Raw genomic sequence first — 19,037 nt, 5'->3', positions numbered from 1 at the left:
TGCTTGTCTGAAAAGTATCTTATTTCTCCTTTGCTTATGAATCTTAGTTTGGCCAGATATGAAATCCTTGGTTGGAATTTCTTCTTTTTAAAGAATGGTGAATATACGGTCCCAATCTCTTCTGGCTTGTAGGGTTTCTGTCAGAAGATCTGCTTTTAGCCTGATGGGGTTCCCTTTGTAGACAACCTGTCCTTTCTGTCTAGCTATCTTTAATATTTTTTTCTTGTTGACCTTGGAGAACCTGATGACTATGTGTCTTGGGAATAGTTGTCTTATACAGTATCTCACAAAGGTTCTCTGCGTTTTTTGAATTTGAATGTTGGCCTCTCTAGTGAGGTTGGGGAAATTTTGGGGGCCAGTATTGTGAAATATGTTTTCCCAAGTAGCTTGTTTTACCTCCCACTCTTTCAGAGATGCCATTGGGTCATAGATTTGGTCTCTACATTATCCCATATTTCTCCAAGGTTTTTTTTTTTTCATTCTTTTTTCTTTATTTTTGTCTGAGTTAGTTTGGAGAACCAGTTTTGAGCTCTGAGATTCTTTCTTCAGCTTGGTCTATTCAGCTGTTAATAATTGCAATTATATTAGGAAATTCTTGTAGTGTGTTTTTCAGCTCTATCAGAATAGTTTGTTTTTTTCTTAAAATGCCTATTTTAATCTTCAGCTCTTGTATCATTTTTTGTTGTAATCCTTATATTCCTTAAATTGGATTTGACTTCCTCCTGAATCTTGATAATCTTTGTTCCTATTCATATTCTGAATTTTACCTTGGTAGTTTCAGCCACTTCAGCTGGGGAAGTAGTACAGTCATTTAGAGAAAGAAGACACTCTGTCTTTTTTAGTTGCCAGAGTTCTTGTGCTGGTTCTTTCTATTTGTGTGGCTTTAACTCTGGTGTAATTTGAGTATAGTCAGTTAACTTCCTTTCTGCCCATTTTCAGAGGACTAAAGCTTTGTCCTAGGTCTTTATTTGTAGCTGAATTCTTGTCCTTGGTTTCACAGAATGGTATATTAGCAAAGTTTTTTTGATGTTGAAGTTTGGGCCGTGATCCAGTAGATGATGCTTAAGTGTAATGTCCAGTAGGTAGGCTCTTGCTCAGCCTCATGGCTCCTGTCTATTTCCTCACATTTGCAGCCATGTTCCTTCTCAGTGTTTTGAAAGTGTGGATTCCTTTCCCACTCAACTTCTGGATGGAGATCCGGGCTTGGCACTCCTGGGCTACATATCACAGCCCTAGGGCAAGCTCAGGCTTTATGTTTTCTCCCCAGCTTGGAGGCAGCAGGGGAAGGGACCTTGGTAGTGGCAATGGGCAGGGGCCTTTTACTTGTCTCTTGTGGCTTCACCCCAGAGAAGCACAGAGCCGCTACTAGTTGAAGTGATCAGCCGGGGGTGTGGTGTGTGTTGTGACACCATGCTGGGGGGCCCTCCCTTGTGATGAACAGGAGGCAGGGGGCTCACAGGGAAGACAGACTGGCCTCTTCTCTCCTGCAGTGTGCTAGAGATGTAAGTAAAGTACTCAGGGTCTTTGTTCCTTCCCCAGTTTGAGGGCAGCAAGTGTAGTACCACTGCAGTAGCAGTGGCAGAGGGGCTTTCAGTTGCCTCTAGGAACTTCACCCCAAAGAAATGCAGAGCTGCTGCCAAAGGGAACATTGAGCCAAGGGTGGGTTGGCTGCATTGTGAGCCCGAGCCAGGGGTCCTATTTGAAGGGCAGGTGTTGGAGTCTCACAGGTAAGAGAAACTGGGCTTCTCTCTGTATGGTGACTGTGGTGTGCTGGAGGCATGAGTAATGATCTTAGGGTCTTTATTCCTTCCCCAGTCTGAGGGGAAGTGGCAGTGGCAGAGTGGCTGTCAGTTTTCTCTGGAAGCTCCACCCCAAGGAGACAAAGAGCCACTAGCAGTGGGAATCCTCAGTCAGGCCTGGAGTGGCTGCTCTGCACTTCCACGATGGGGACCCTGCCTGGTGATGAGTAGGGTGTGGGGGCTCACAAGGAAGAGAGACAGCACTCCTCTCCATATGGTGGCTGCAGTGTGCTGGAGGTCCCAGTGACATGACCAGGCCCTTTGTTCCTTCCCCAGCCTGAGGGTAATAAGGGCAGTACCATTGCAGCTGTGATGGCCAAGGGGCTGTGGGTTGTCTCTGAGATTTCCTCCCCAAAGAAACGTAGAGCCGCTGATGACTGAAGTGTTCAGGCAGGGCAGGGTAGTTGTACTGGGGCCCCAGATCGAGAAGCCTGCTCAGTGAGAAGAAACGGCCAGGGACCCATGTGGAAAACAGTCCAGCCACTTTTCTGTAAGCTGTGCTACACTGAGGGCCCATGTTAGTCCTTAATCGCTTTGCTCTTTCCCAAGACTGAGGGCAGCAGGATTGAGGGCTGTGGAGCAGTAAAACCGGTGGGTCCACCTGTTCCCTCTGGGAGCTCTGTCCCAGGAAAGTGTAAGGCTGCTACCGACCTGAGAGCTCAGGTAGGGCTGGGGTGGTCATGCTAGAATCCAAGGCCAGTGCACTTTGTCTGGATAGGTCCAGTGGAGGCAAAGCCTGCAGTACATCTGTTCATCAGCCCTATGGATTCAACTTCTATCTTGGGGTCATGCAAGGGAGCCTAGCCTCCCCTACTACTAGAGCTGCAGCCACTGGTGCCAGGGTGCCCAGGGGTCCAAGGGACCAGGAATCCACCTGTATTAGTCCATTCTCATGCTGCTGATAAAGGCATACCCGAGATGGGTAATTTATAAATAAAAGGAGGTTTAATGAACTCACAGTTCCACGTGGTTGGGGAGGTCTCACGACCATGGCAGCAGGAAGGTAAGGGAAGAACAAAGGCACGTCTTACAAGGCCACAGGCAAAGAGAGAATGACCACCAAGTGAAAGGGGTTTCCCGTTATAAAGTTATCAGATCTCATGAGATTTATTCACTACCATGAGAACAGTATGGGGGAAACCGCCCCCATGATGCAGTTATCTCCCACTGGGTCCCTCCCACGATATGTGGGTATCATGGGAGTTACAATTCGAGATGGGATTTGGATGGAGATGGCCAAATCATATCACCACCTGAGCCTGAGTGGTGGCTCTGCCCACACTCCATGTAGCTCTCTGTTTTAGTTTGGAGGCCCTGGTCTAGGGGGCAATAGGGATCTTTTGAGCCCAGGCTTATAAAGGTGTGTGGCAGAAGTGTGGGTCACCAGAGGCTATTACTAACTCACCATTTCCCCATGGTGAGGAGCCTACCCCTGACCCTGTGCCAGTCTTGGGTGGACAGCTGCCCTGTCTCCCTCCAATACCTTCTCTGTAGGTCACATTGCTTCCTTGATGAATTCCAGCATGTACACCTGGCTAATCCAGCTGAGGAGGTAGTGTTGACTAGTTTCTCTCCATGAAAGAGGTATATACTAGCTGCTTCTAGTCAACCATCTTAAACAATTTGTTCAATTTGTATAGTTTTGATACCCACCAGTGGAAGTATAAGTCTGAGACTTAATTTAGGATTTGATTTTGAGGATGTTTGTCAAAGATGTTAAAAGGCTCAAAACATTTGATTAAATCAGAACTACAGGTTGTTATAAAATAATAATTCATTTAACCAGAATGATAATGAAAAGGCTTTAAACGCAGTACAGGTAGTTATATGGTTATAAAAACCTTAACCCTTTTAAGGGTTAGTGATATGGTTTGGCTGTGTCCCCACCCAAATCTCATCCTGAATTGTAGCTCCTATAATTCCCACATGTTGTAGGAGGGACTCAGTGAGAGATAATTGAATCATGGGGCTGTTTCCCCCATACTGTTCTTGTGATAGTGAATAAGTCTCACAAGATATGATGGTTTTATAAGGAGAAACCCCTTTTGTTTGGCTCTCATTCTCTCTCATCTGCTGCCATGTAAGATGTGCCTTTTGCCTTCCACCATGATTGTGAGGGCTCACCAGCCATGTGGAATTGTAAGTCCATTAAACCACTTTTTCTTTATAAATTACCCAGTCTTGGGTGTGTCTTTACCAGCAGTGTAAAAATGGACTATTACAGTTAGTTTTTCTATGTAATTTTTAAAATCTAATAAAAACAACACAGAAGTGATCCTTATAAAAAGTGAAATCTTTGTTTCTTTAGGCTAATTACCAGAAAGATAAGCAAAACCTCCTGCAATATGACTGGTTTTCCTTACGGAAAGTCCATTTAGATAACTTGAAAGTCAAACCTGCTGAAAAGAGAATTTGAATTAATCACACGAAGGAAGAATGTGCCCGTAGTCATAAGTGAACTCTGTATGATAGAGGAAATGAGAAACTAAACCACTGTCACCTTGAGCAGGGAAATGTGACTCTTAGCAACAGCATGGGTCGTTTCCTGGTTATATCAAACACCTTAAACACATGCTAGAAAATGGTCTCCCAAAATGAAAGCCTCATTTCAGTCTTAGAAATGAAAGTTCCTTTGGCTTTCTGCCCTCTTATTTACCGGTCCAATTTTCCCTCAAAGCTGGCCATACAAACTGGAATCTCCCTTGCCCAAGGAAGGCCCTAGAAATCAGAACCCCTTTTTCTCAAAACCAGCCATGAAGCCTAAAACTATTACTTAACTTTCTCTCTACTTTTCTGTGTAAGAACTGGCCATAAAAATTATATGACCTACCTTCTTGGACTGTAGGTTGTAAGATCCCCATGCCCTCAGTAGGAAGGGGTACGTGCTCCGAGAGGTCAAGAGGGATCTAGACAGACAGGCCTTGCTGGGTTTCCCCAGTCTATTAGCATTAGATTATGCCTTTTAGCTCAATCATATTTTTACATCTGCCCATACCTTGTTGCACCTAAGCATAAGATGGACAGCTTCCCCCTTGTGTTTGAATCTGAATTCTGAAGACTCCAGCATACACACTCCAAACAAATCTGCATGACTTCTCTTCAACTAATCTATCTTTTTTCAGCTGAATTTTCAGTGATCCTTCAGAGGGCCCCTAGCCCCTACTCATATTAAGAAAACCCAAGAGTACAGAATTAGGTTATAATGGAGAGAAATATTGCTTTGTTTTGAAGCTTTTCTTTGTAACAGGACCTAATTGGAGACACTGGTTATTTTGTCAAGGCTTTGACTGGAATGGCATAATTTTAAGAAACTGAGATTTGTTTATGAAACTGACAGAAGCCTTTTGGATAACACTGTCCCCATACCTTGTTCTTACAGTTTATTTACAGGTTCCTTTGCAGGTTTCTAAGTAAAGAATGTCACTTTCTGACAGGCATAGGCCCTGATGGTTGAATGCCATCAGGCACAAAGGTTGTTGAAGGCCTGGCTTGAACTACAATCCAGAAGGATCTGTAGATTGCCACTGCAATCTGAAGATGCCTCAGAGACACAGGAAAAACTAATCTGTAGATGGATTACTCCAGACAGTAACCTTTGCTTCTGTTCTCTTTCTATAGAAATGCCACTTATTAGAAAGCTAATTACCTGCACCATATATAGAGGCCTAGCGCATCTGCAGTGCCACCTCCTGGAATAGGACATGACTGTTTAACTGAACTGACCTCTTCTCAGTACTAAAAAACTTACTGAAAACAGATATAAGAGGATCTATTTAAATGTGCTTTTTTTCTATTATTCAAAATTTGTTTTTCCATTCCTTTTTCTATCTGTATTTCAATACCTCTAACCCAAATCTCTCCAAAGCTATCAGCTTGGCTTTTTGTATGTGACACTTGTTTAAAGTTTCAAAGTGGTGACTGAAGAAAATCAAAATATTTTACCACTAAATACATTTCTTTGACACATCTCAAAATGGCTGCTGCTTGGCCAGTAGGCAGAAGTGGCGTTGCAAAGCTGTCTTAAGTGGGGAAAATTTGCATCAGTGGAGAATCTCCATTAATGCACCCATGCCCCACTCCCCTACACATGCCCTTCCTTAGATGCAGGAGAGATTGGGAATCTGACAACATTAAAGATGTGAAAAGAAACATTTACTATCAATTCACTTTAAGGGGTATTCCATTTACATAAAGAGGCCACCTTTGCTAGCCAAGCTGCTTCCTTCTGTCTCTCTTAACCCATGTTGCAACTAAACCTAATTTACCTGTTTCTGATCATGCACTGAGTCTGCATTCTTTACTGTGGTCTCAGAGAATATATGAGTTTCTGTAAATCATTCGGAAGTTGGTCTTCATCCTGAAGTTTCTTGTGTATATAAGTTAACAAATCAATATGCCTTTTCTCCTATTAATCATGTCAAGAGCCTCCTAAAGTGTGGCCCCCGTACAAGCTATACATTGTTTGGCCCCAAAATGGTGGGACGTGTCAAAGTGGGGGAGTTACAAATCATAGGTGGAGTCAGAGATTTTCTTATTGGAAATTGATTGAAAGAGTTAAGCCTGGTCTAAAGACTCACAATCAGAAGGAAGAAATGCTTGTGTTAAGGTAAGGCAGGTTGTAGAAGCCATGGTTCTTTTTACGTAAATGAAACCTCCAGGTAGCAGCCTTAGAGTAGAAGACAAAAGATGGTAAATGTCTCTTTTCAGAACTTAAAGGTGTCAGGCTCTTATTTAATCTCTCCTAGATTTGGAAAAGGCCTGGAAAGGGAAGGAGATTGTCTACAGATACAAATTTTTCCACTGAAGGTAGCTTTGAAGTCCATTTCAAAATATGTCAAAGAAATATATTTTGGAGTAAAATATGTTGATATTTTTCAGGGTCTGCTACCTGTCATGTGATGCTATACTAGAGTGATACTGGAATTTGGTATATTATTGCCGCAAAGAGTCCTTTTTGCCCGTCTTATGATCTCTGTTTCAATGTTAATGATTGAACAGTTGTGCCTAAATTCCAAAAGGGAGGGGGTGTAATGAGGCCTGTCCAACTTTCCTTCTCATTATGTACTGGAATTTCGCTTTTCAGGTTTATCTGGGGTCTCCTTGGCCAGGAGGGAATCCGTTCAGTCTGTTGGGGGGCCTAGGATTTTATTTTTGGTTTACACCTCAAGTTGAAAGTACACTGCAAGTTACTTACCAAGCTCTGCTGACTTCAGTCAGAAATGTGGAACCAGGATAAATGCAATCCTTTCACTTCCTAGGCCTGCAGAAGAAATGCTGTCCCTTCCAAAGTCTGTAGAGGAAGTGCTCCCACTTCTGAAGTCTGAAATTGAAGTGATCTCTTTAGATTTGCAACTGGTCCCATCTCCAGATTCTCATTAGAATCATCCCAGGAATCTCTGGAAAATGTAGCTGTAGGACCCCAGGTTGCTGCTGTGGATCTCTTATTCAAATTATTTAATTGAAAAAGTGTGAAGAGTGCTATTATGTGATGATCTCCATGACACATGCTGGAAGGGCTGTGCCCTTTTATTTCACCTGGTTTCTGCTCTCTGGGAGCCTAATGCCAGACTTCCCATATGTGATGTGGAAGGTGAGAGCTTGGGAGAAGTCCAGGAAAAGCAGAACCATTAACCTAGAGGAGGCAGAAGAGGAAGATGGAAGGTTTAGTCACATTCTGGGTTTATGGTATACTTTCTCAATCAATTTCTATAAGGCCTCTATGTTTTTTTTTCTTCCCTTTATCTCTATTCCTTACTCCCACTCACCTCTCTACTCAAAGGTACCATGTAATGTGTCTGAAATAACTGCATGCATGATATGAGTATGACATGTTTTATGATTTTCATTTCTGCTTGTGTTTTTTTTTACATTAATGGCATTGATCCATAACTCTGTTTTGTATGCATTTCCCTCTAATGTAAATATATATAAGTAGCATAATATTTATAATATTACATAATATTTAATGGACACATGATAATTGGACATATTGATGGAGCGCAATATGATATACTGATACATGTATACATTGTGTCATGATGAAATCATGGTAATTAGCATATTTAGCACCATAAATGTTTATCATTTGTTGCAAGAACATTCAAAATCCTTCCTTCCAGCTCTTTGCAATACACAACACATTATTTTTAGCTGTAGTCACCCTGTTGGGCAGTGGAGTACCAGAACTTATTCTTCCTATGTGACTGTAACATTGTGCTTATTGCTCAGCCTCTCTCCATCTCCCCCACCCCCTTTTCTCCCTAGTCTGTGGTAATCACTATTCTACCCTTAACTTCTGTGATATGTTTTCTTCTGATTCCACAGATGACTGAATTTGGCAGTTTTCATGATATAATTGTTACCTTGTGCTGTGCCTTCAGCACCTACTGTTCCAGCACATGCCTCTGGTGTCCTGCATGAACTTGGCACTCTCTGTGGGAAGCCTTTTCTTTTTCTTTTGGCCTGTGCTTGGGCAGGTAAACGGATCTGCAAATTAAATCTGCTGGGTACCACCACTCAGCCCAGATGATGGGAACTGGAGACTAAATATCCTTGTGTTCTACATGCTAAGGTGGGATTACTCTTAGGCATGTACAAAACTGCCTCCTTATGCTGTCTAGTGGAATTATGCTCCCTTTCTTCACAGGCAGCCTGCCAACAACACACCTTTTTATTGATTCTCAAGGTGTCCTGGGTTCACCGTTCCACTCCTGCACTGGTGATTCTTTATATCATCTTCTAAATCAAAATAAGCCACTGGAATACAAATCCTTATCTTGGGCCTGCTTTTAAAGAAACCCAACCTAAGTCTTTTTAACTTACCAGTTCCACTTGTGAAGGACATTTGATTGCCTCCTCCTCCTGGTTATTATCAACACTGATGTGATGAATACCTTTCTAGACATCCCCTGTAGATTAGCAGAGCATCACTGGGATATACGTATTAGGAAAGGGATCTGTGGAGGGGCAGATCATAGATGTACTTTATTTTTCTTTTGGCACTGCCAGATTTCTTTCCTTTTGTGTAGAAGAATTCCTACTTTCCTCATATCGTGATTGACACTTGGTGTTAGTCACCTTCAAATGTTTGACAGTTTTATGTATCTAAGATGATAGCTCAGGGTTCTTTTCATTTTCACTTCTCTGATTCCCAGTGAATAGGGGTGAATAGGTTCTTCACATACCTATTGACCCTTCACATTTCCATTTGTGAGTTAAATGGCAAGGTTTTAAGAAAGAACTCCTTCTGCCAAATTAGTCAGGACACACAGACGAAGAGAGATGGATTAAAATTCAGATCTTGCTAGAAAATCTTTGGCCAAGGTGGGGATGAGACAGGGGCAGAAGAAATAATTCCAGCATGTAGGATTGTGATCTGGACCATTTTTGACAGTGTATGGGAGAGGAATTTTCAATGGATTATGGTCATTTTTCTCCTTGATTGTTGGAAACTTGATGCCTGTAATTAAGATGTTACAATACAGATTAGCACATGTATAATTCTGAGATTGCGTCTATTATTGCCAAAGTGACAGAGATCCTTGTGGATGTCTAGTAAGCACTGTCATGGAAAAACCATGAGATTAGGAGACTTACAGCTAAAAGAGAGTAAGACCAGGGTCCAGAATCCTGGTGTCCAAGGGTCAGAACACTTGAGATTGTAGGGTTGGGGTGTTAGTGGGTTGAGAATACCCTACAGCCTCCAGCAGGGTGGTCATCCAGACTTTCAAGCCAAAGTCTGACCCCATCAGGGTTTTACATGTGGAAGGAAAGCCAAACTGGGGAATATTTGAACTGTCACTGAGCACTCCCTTACCATACAAGTAAGAGATACAGCAATAAACTGGGGTAATAATAGTGATACCGAAAAGAAAGGCTCCCTTTTCACTGTGACACACGCAAGTTGAAAGCGTGCTATTTGTGTTTTAGAAACACTTAAAGTGTTAGAGCTAGTTATGTCTTGTTTAAAGCTTCTAACATGTGCTATCTCACTTTTATGTCAAAATTCTATGTTTAGTAATTAATTCTTGGTCCACAAAGAGCAGAGAGTGGCACTGATGACATACTCCCAAAATTTTATCATTTTTTGCTCTTAACTGTAAGTTATTGAATTTCCTGATTTTGTTTTTTATTTCTGAACATAAATGAATAATAAAGGTATATACAACTAAAAAACAAAAACAAACCAAAAACCTCCTTTATTTGTGCAAAGGCACAAAGAAAGGAGTAAAACCTCTCCCTTTCCTGAATGTCCCTGAAGAAGGATTCTATGAGAGCACTGGCTCCAAAGTGAAATTTTTTTGTTTAATATATTTGTTTTAAAATCTGTTTACCAGGACTTCTGGTTTTTACTCCAACAAGTAAAGTTTGGGGTTATCCCTTCCATCTTCTTACCAAGGGAAAAACTGAATAAACTGAAACAAACAATCTTCTGAAATCCATCATAGAATTGAGGTCACAGGAAAACTGCTGGCCTGAAAAAAGGAGAGACAGACAGGTAAAATACAGAGAGTGACAGTTTATCCTCAATCTTAGGGACTAAAGCTCAGGATTAGAAGACCACAGCTGAAGCCAGAATTTTTAGGAACATGTAACTCAATTCATGAAAACCTGAGTCTCAGTGTAGATAAGCTTGAGAGTTTAAAACTCTTAGGGATTCAGTCTCAGGGAGTCTTTACACTTCTGTGTTTTACCTCCAGGAGACCCACCAAGTTCTTACTGTGAAAATTGGAGTATAATCCCTTCAGGCTTCTGGCAGAGGGAGGATAAAAATAACTACTGTAACGTAAGCCCAGAGCAGCTTGCCCTTACCCTCTCCTTCAAGGGAAATTACAAGAGCCTAACTAATGTGAGGTAAGAAAAACATTCAATCCATTCAACTCCATCCCCCTCTAGCTTTCCTGCTTCACTTAAGTGGGGAAAAGCTGAGAAGCACTTTCAAAGGTCATAGCCCAGGACACAGGCTCAGTGGAAGATAGCGACCCAATCGTAGGACTATAGAATGCTCTTTTCCCCATACCTTACAACCACATCAACAGGACTACTGTAAATAATGGAGAATTACAATTGAAAAATTGAAAGTTTCAGAATTTATTTAAGAATGAGTTCCTAGAGAAACCTGAAAACACAAGGGGTGACACAAAGACACTAAGCGAAATTGAAGCCTCAGACACCTGTAGGTACAAGAAACAGTAAGCACAGTATAATTCCTAGCCAGATAACATAACTGTCGCACTAAACGCCAACCTATGTCAGTACATGTAACCCAAGACGTAATATCCAACTTCTAACATAAAATGACATGAAATGCTAAAATATAAGAACAGACAAGTTGAAACTAAGTATCGTAATCTAATTCAGATATGGCAGAGATTTGAGGATTATCCTACCAGGAGTTTAAAATAACAATTATTAATATGCCCAGGTCTCTAGTGGAAAAGTGGACAACATGCAAAATAGATGAATAATATAAGCATTTACGTTAAAACTTAAAGAAGAAATCAAAAGTCAGTGTTAGAAATAAAAAACACTGTAATGGAAATAAAGAGTGCTTCAGATGGGCTCACCATCATATTATACATGGACAAGGAAAGATTCAGTGACATTGAAGATATGTCAATAGAAGGTTCCCAAACTGAAATTCAAAGAGAGAGAAAAAAACCAGAGTATGCATGAACTGTGAAGTGATTTTAAGAGGTGAATATGTATACATATATATGTGTGTATATATGTATATGCATGTATGTGTGTGTATATGTGTGTGTGTATATATACACACATATATGCACATACATATGTGTGTATGCATGTGTATATATCACACACACACACGCACGCACACATGTTGCGGGACTTTTCCTTAGTTCCTTAGTTCACTAAAGATAGGATCCTTGATCCATGGCCATGAAAATTTAGGCTCCTAGATGGTTTGAAGGGTGAGCAAAGCAGGGTTTTATTGGTAGAAAGACAAGAAAAGGGGGAAACAGGGACTCTCCACAAGGCCAGAGTCCCTACTAGAGTGCTTCCTGCCTCACAGTTTAAATCCCAGTTTCCAGATAGAAAGAGGAGGGGCCAGGCTCCTCCCCACTGCAGAAGGCTCCACTTTTTGAGGCACCACCCCAGTGTACAGGCTGATTGGAGTTTTTCTGGGAACCTCTTTGCACTCGCTCATCTCACATATATATGTGTGTCTGTGTATGTGTGTATGTATGTGCACGTATATATTATGTGTAGATATCTATATCTATAAATCTATATCTATGTCTTTATCTATATCTATATAATGGGAATGCCAGGAGGAGAAGAAAGAGAGAATGGATCAGACTAAATATTTGAAATAATAATTGAAAACTTGTTTTCAAAAAATAAAACACCAAACCTCAGATCCAGCAATCTCAGAGAACAGCAAACAGGATAAGTATCTAGTAATCTACACAGAAGAATATTACATTAAACTTCAGAAATTCAGTGACAAAGAGAAAATCCTATTTTATGATTTTTTTTATTTTTATTTTTTGTAGAGACGAGAGCTTGTTATGTTGACCAGACTGGTCTCAAACTCCTGGCCTCAAGAAATTCTCTCACCTCACCCTCTCAAAATTCTAGGATTATAGGCATGAGCAATTATGCCTGAGCCAAGAGAAAATCTTAAAAGAAGTTGAGGGGAGTGGAAACCATTTTACACACACAGGAAAAGTGATAGAAATAACATTGAATTTCTTATCATAATGCATGGAAACAAGAAGAGAGTGAAGTGAAATATTTCAAATGTTGAAAACATAAGCACACCAAACTACAGTTCTGTGTCCAGCAAAATTACTCTTCAAAAGATAAGAATAATTGTGATATTCATTACCTCAAACATTTATCATTTCTTTGTGTTGGGAACATTCAAAGGCTCCTTTCTAGCTATTTTGAAATATACTAGACATTCTTGTAAGCAGTAGTCACTCTATTATGCCATTGAACACTAGAACTTATTCCTTCTATTTTAGCTGCACTTTTGTACCCATAAGCTGACCTCTCTTCATCCCCCATCCTTCCTACCCTTTCCAGCCTCTGGTGGCCACCATTCTATTCTCTACCTTTATGTGATTAATCTTTAGCTTCCACATATGAGTGAGAATATGCAATATTTGTCTTTCTGTGCCTGGCCTATTTCACTTAATGTCATTCAATTACATTCACACTGCTGCACATGACAGGATTTAATTATTCCTTATGACTGAAAAACATTCAATTTGTGTGTGTGTGTATATATATATATGTATATCATATTTTCTTTATCCATTAATCTGTGGATAGACACTTAGGTTGATTCCATCTCTTGGCTATTGTGAATAGTGATGCAATAAACAAGGTGGTACAGATACCTTTTCCGTATACTGATTTCAGCTGGGTATGGACACTCATGCCTGTAATCCCAGCACATTGGAAGACCAGGGTGGCAGGATTACTTGAGCTTAGCAGCTCGAGACCAGCCTGGGCAGCATAGTGAGACCCTGCTTCTGCTAACAGTCTGGAAAAGACTTATTTCTCTTTCATTTATGAAGCTTAGTTTTGCAGGATGCAGAATTCTTGCCTGGCATTTTTTTTTCTTTGAGGAGGCTAAAAATAGACCCTCAGTATTTTACAGCTTATATGGTTTCTGCTAAGAAATCTGCAGGTAGTCTGATAGGATTTCCTTTATTGGTGATTTGACCCTCCTCTCTAGCTGACTTTAAAATTCTTCTCTTTAGCATTGACTTTCAATAGCCTAATGACTATATGCCATGGCAATGTTCATCTTTTATAGTATGTTGCAGGTTTTCTCTGAATTTCTTATATATAGATGTCTACCTCTATAGCAAGATCAGATAAATTTTCATGAATTATTCCCCCAAATATGCTTTCCAAATTTCTTTTTCTTCTCTTTCAGGAATGTCCATAAATCATAGGCTTGGCCATATTACATATTCCCATGTTTTTTGAAGGCTTTCTTTTCTTAAGGCTTTTGACTGAATTTTAAAGTTTCTTTAGTGAGTTTTTCATTTCTAGAAGTTCTGTGTTTTTTGTTTGTTTGTTTTGTTTTGTTTTTGTTTTTTGAGGCAGAGTCTCATTCTGTTGCCCAGGCTGGAGTGCAGTGGCACTATCTCGGCTCTCTGTAAGCTCCATCTCCTGGGTTCATGCCATTCTCCTGCCTCAGCCTCCCAAGTAGCTGGGACTACAGGTGCCTGCCACCCGCCTGGTGAATTTTTTGTATTTTTAGTAGAGACAGGGTTTCACCATGCTAGCCAGGATGGTCTCGATCTCCTGACCTCGTGATCCGCCCGCCTTGGCCTCCCGAAGTGCTGGGATTACAGGCATGAGCCACCACACCCAGCTAGTTGTGGTTTTTTTAAATATAGCTATTTTGTCTTACATATCCTAAGTTATTTTTCTTGTTTCTTTAAGTTGATTTTCAAGTTTCTCCTGGATCTCACTGAGCATTTTTATAATCCATATTTTCAGTTTTCTATCTGTCACTTCAAAATTTTCATTTTGGTTAGGATCCATTGCTACAGAACTAGTATGATCCTTTGGCGGGGTTCGGGGTCGGGTGTAGCAATGCTATTTTTTTCATGGTTCCAGGGTTCTTATGCTGGTTCCTCCTCATCTGAAGAAGGTGTCACATCTTACTTTTGAATGTACTTTCATTTGGATGGGACTCCGCTCCTTGAGGTTTTGATTGTAGTATATGTTGAGTAGGGTCCTTTAGTTTTCTTCTGAGTGCTGGTAGGGGGCCAAGACTCTGTATGAATTCCTTTGTTATAGATAACCTTAGTGTAGTAGTTTCTTCAAATGATGATTGTCTCTAGGTTGTAGCAGTAGTATACTGGACATGTGAGCAGGTTCACCGCATCCTTCAGAAACAGGAGGTGGAGGTCTCAGGAACTTTATCTCATTTCACTGTACTGTGCACTTCTGTCAGCAGGTAACACACTGCACGGTATAGTTTGATCTCCAGGCCAATAGATAGTGCTTGCGGATAAGAGCCAGCTAAGCACTGTGCAGTTGTGTTAGCAGAAATTGTGATGCAGCTTGACCTCACAGCCAGTAGATAATGCTTGCAGGAGAGGGTCAGCTGTGGTGGTGGCACTGGGATTTTTGCTTGGCCTTTGTTGGGAGCAGGCCCCCCCAAAATCTGGCCATAAACTGGTCCTAAAACTGGCCATAAACAAAATCTCTGCAGCACTGTAGCATGTTCATAATGTCCCTACTGCCCACGCTGGAAGGTTGTGGGTTTACCAGAATGAGGGCAAGGAACACCTGGCCCACCCAGGGCGGAAAACTGCTTAAAGGCGTTCTTAAGCCACGAACAATAGCATGAGTGATCTGTGCCTTAAGGACATGCTCCTGCTGCAGTTAACTAGCCCAACCAATTCCTTTAATTCAGCCCATCCCTTCGTTTCCCATAAGGGATACTTTTAGTTAAGTTAATATATATAGAAACAATGCTAATGACTGGTTTGCTGTTAATAAATATGTGGGTAAATCTCTGTTCGGGGCTCTCAGCTCTGAAGGCTGTGAGACCCCTGATTTCCCACTTCACACCTCTATATTTCTGTGTGTGTGTCTTTAATTCCTCTAGCACTACTGGGTTGGGGTCTCCCCGACTGAGCTGGCCTCAGCAGGCCTTTGTTAATCAGAAGAAGTACTTAGGTGGCCTAGGCAGTGGACAGGTGGGAAATTCCCAGGGGTCAGCATACCATGCTGTGCCACTGAGGGAATTGGAGGGGACAAAGCTGAGCAGGGATGGGCTGGGCAAGCCCATGACCTGGCTCCCTAAGGTAGGTCAAGTGTTGACCCTAGTGAGGGTCAAGGGACAGCTGTCAGATTGCTGGGGCAACCCTCCAGGGAGGGGTGGAGGAGCTTCTGCACCAAGGGGCCCACATGGGGATAGAGGGATACCCTGAAATCTGTAACCTAGCAGGTTGCAGTAGGACAAGCCCAGCTCCCACAGCCACAACTCAGTAGGTCTCCCTCCAATAACTGGTTACTGGCAGCAGGCCAGGTTGGCAAGGCTAGTTTCAAGCAGTCTTTATTCAAATGGTGAAGCCATCCCAGGCTGTGAGACCCTTCCTGGGACAGAAACTATGGCTCTGAGGCCATACCCTTCCCAGTTTGGTCCTGCCAAGGGGAGGACCTCCAGCTCCCACTCTGCAGCATGAACCCATGGCACACTCTTCTCTCAGTCCTGGCAATAGAGGCTCTTCTCTTGCTAGAGATGAGATCACAAATCTTATCTCCATGACCCTGGATGGTATGCTTAAGTCCTATACACAGGATCAGGCCAGTGGACTTCTCTGCTTTCTGACACTAGCACTGGTTGTGATAGGGAAGGATGGATTGCACCCTGTTTGCCAGCAGAACACTTGCAGAACAATGGTGCATATGTTTTGGGTCTGCCACTGGGAAGGGTGGACCTCTCTCCATAGGAACTGCTGGGAGGCAACTTTGGGGGAGACTGGCAGACATGGGATATGTAATCTAAATGTGCCTTGGTACCACAGCAATGGCAGTGGAACCTGTCCTGGGGGTGTATGAGAGCTCCCAGACTCCCCATCAGTCTGCAGCCTGGAGCACAGCAGCATCAGTGGCTGCCTCAGAGAAGGATACAGAGCCTTGGCGGGTGGTTTTCCAGAGTGTCTTTTGACAATTTTAAAATTAGATTATTACTATTATTTTACTCTTGAGTTGTTTGAGTTCTTTATATATTCTAGTTATTAATCCCTTGTTGGATGGATCATTTTAAAACATTTTCTCTCATCCAGTGTGTTTTCTCTTCACTGTGTTGATTGTTTTCTGTGCTGTGAAGAAACTTTTTAGTTTAAGTTCCTTTTATCTGTTTTTGTTTCTGTTGTCTATACTTTTGAGGCCTTACTAAAAAAGTCTTTGCTCAGACCAGTGTTCTGAAGTGTTTCCTCAAAGGTTTCTTCTAGCAGTAAGGGAGGAGACCACCCCTCATATTGTCTTATGCCCAATTTCTGCCTCCAAAAAAAGAAGAAGTAAAGACTAAAAGACAGAAGTGAAATCCACAAGCAGACAGCCCAGTGCCACACCCTGAGCCTGGTAGTTAAAGATCAACCCCTGACCTAATGGGTTGTGTTATCTATAGATTACAGACATTGTATAGAAAAGCACTGTGAAAATCCCTGTCCTGTTGTGTTCCAATCTAATTACACCCCTTGCTCTCAATCAATGATGATGCTCTCAAGTGGACCCCCTTAGAGTTGTGAGCCCTTAAAAGGGACAGGAATTGCTCACTCAGGGAGCTCGGCTCTTGAGACAGGAGTCTTGCTGATGCTCCCGGCCGAATAAACCGCTTCCTTCTTTAACTCGGTGTCTGAGGGGTTTTGTCTGTGGCTTGTCCTGCTATAGTAGTTTCATAGTTTCTGGTCTTAGATTTAAGCCTTTAATCAATTTTTTATTTAATTTTTGTATGTAATGAGAGATACAGGTTTGATTTCATTCTTCTGCATATGAATATTGTTTTTCCAGCACCATTGACTGCAGAAACTGTCCTTTCCCCTTTGTACATTTTTTGCACCTTTGTCAAAAATGAGTTGGCTGTAAATATGTGATTTTATTTTTGAGTTTATTCTGTTCCATTGGTCTATGTGTCTGTTTTCATGGCAGTAACACTGTGTTTTGGTTACTACAGCTTTGTAATATACTTTGAAGTCCAGCAGTGTGATGCCTACAGCTTTGTTCTGTTTTCTAAGCATTTCTTTGGCTATTCAGAATGTTTTGTGGTTCCATTGAGTTTTAGAATTTTTTTTCTATTTCTCTAAAGAATATTATTGATATTTTGGTAAAAATTGCATTGAATCTGTCTATCATTTTGGGTAGTATGGATTGATTTTAACAATATCAATATCAATTCTTCCAATTTATGAACATGGTATATCTTTTCATTATGAGGTATCATTTTCAATTTTCTTTATTGATGTTTTCTAATTTTAATTATAGAGTTCTGTCACTTTTTTGGTTAAATCTATTTCTAGGTATTTTTTAAATCTATTGTGAATTGATTTCTTTTTTTTTTTTTTTTTTTTTGCTCTCTTGATTTCTTTTTCAAGTTGTTCCCTATTGGCATATAGAAATGCTACTGATTTTCTATGTTGATTTTGTATCCTGCAAACTTACTGAATTTATTACTTTAAATAGTTTTTTGGTGGAGTCTTTAGGTTTTTCTAAATATAAGAACATCTTATCTTCAAACAAGAACAATTTAACTTCTTTTTCTCCATTTGTATGCCTTTCATTTATTTCTCTTATCTAATTGCCCTGGGTAGGATTTCTGGTACTATGTTGAATAAAAATGATGCAAGTAGGCATCCTTGTGCCATTCCAGATCTCAAAGGAAAGGTTGTCAAGTTTTTTATTGTTCAGTACAATGTTAGTTATTGGTTTGTCATATGTGGCCTTCATTGTTTTGGGATATATTCTTTCTATACACGGTTTGTTAGGATTTTTTTGTTGAGAAAGGATGTCATATTTTATTGAATGCTTCCTTGGCACCTATTGAAATTATCATATGCTTTTTGTCTTTCATTTTGCTAATATGATGTATTATGTTTATTGATTTCTGCATGTCGAACCATTCTTGCATCTCTGGGATGAACCCCACTTGATCAATGAAGAGTAATTTTTTAGAATGCATTGTTGACTTTGGTTTGTTAGTACATTGTTAAGCATTTTTGTATATATGTCCATCAGGAATATTGACATGTAGTTTTGTTTTTTCAGTGTGTCATTGTCTGGCTTTGGTATCAGGGTAATACTGGCCTTGCAGAATGTACCTGAAAGTATTCCTTTTTCTTCAGTTTTGTGAAAGAGTTGGAAAATTGGTATTAGTTCTTTAGATATTTAGTAGAATTCAGCAGTGAAATGATCAGGTCCTGGGCTTTGTTTTTGATGGAAGACGTTTGGGGAAAGGGCTTTTTAATTATTGCTTTAATCTTGTTCCGTTACTGGTCTGTTCAGACTTGTTGATCCCTTTCTATTGTTATTTATTTTCGATGTCATTTATTTCTTCTCTGACGTTTATTATTTGTTTCTATTCTGTCTTTGGTTTATTCCTGCTTTTCTAGTTCTTTGAGGTATATAGTTTTGTTATTTATTTAAAGTCTTTCCACTTTTTATGTAAATATTTATTGTTATAAGTTTCCCTCTTAAGTCTGTGTTTGCTATACCTTAAAAGTATGTTGTGTCTCT

This window comes from Mandrillus leucophaeus, unplaced genomic scaffold (genome assembly GCF_000951045.1).
Source record: "Mandrillus leucophaeus isolate KB7577 unplaced genomic scaffold, Mleu.le_1.0 Scaffold204, whole genome shotgun sequence".
Lineage (NCBI taxonomy): Eukaryota > Metazoa > Chordata > Mammalia > Primates > Cercopithecidae > Mandrillus > Mandrillus leucophaeus.
Note: the sequence above shows the minus strand (reverse complement) of the source record.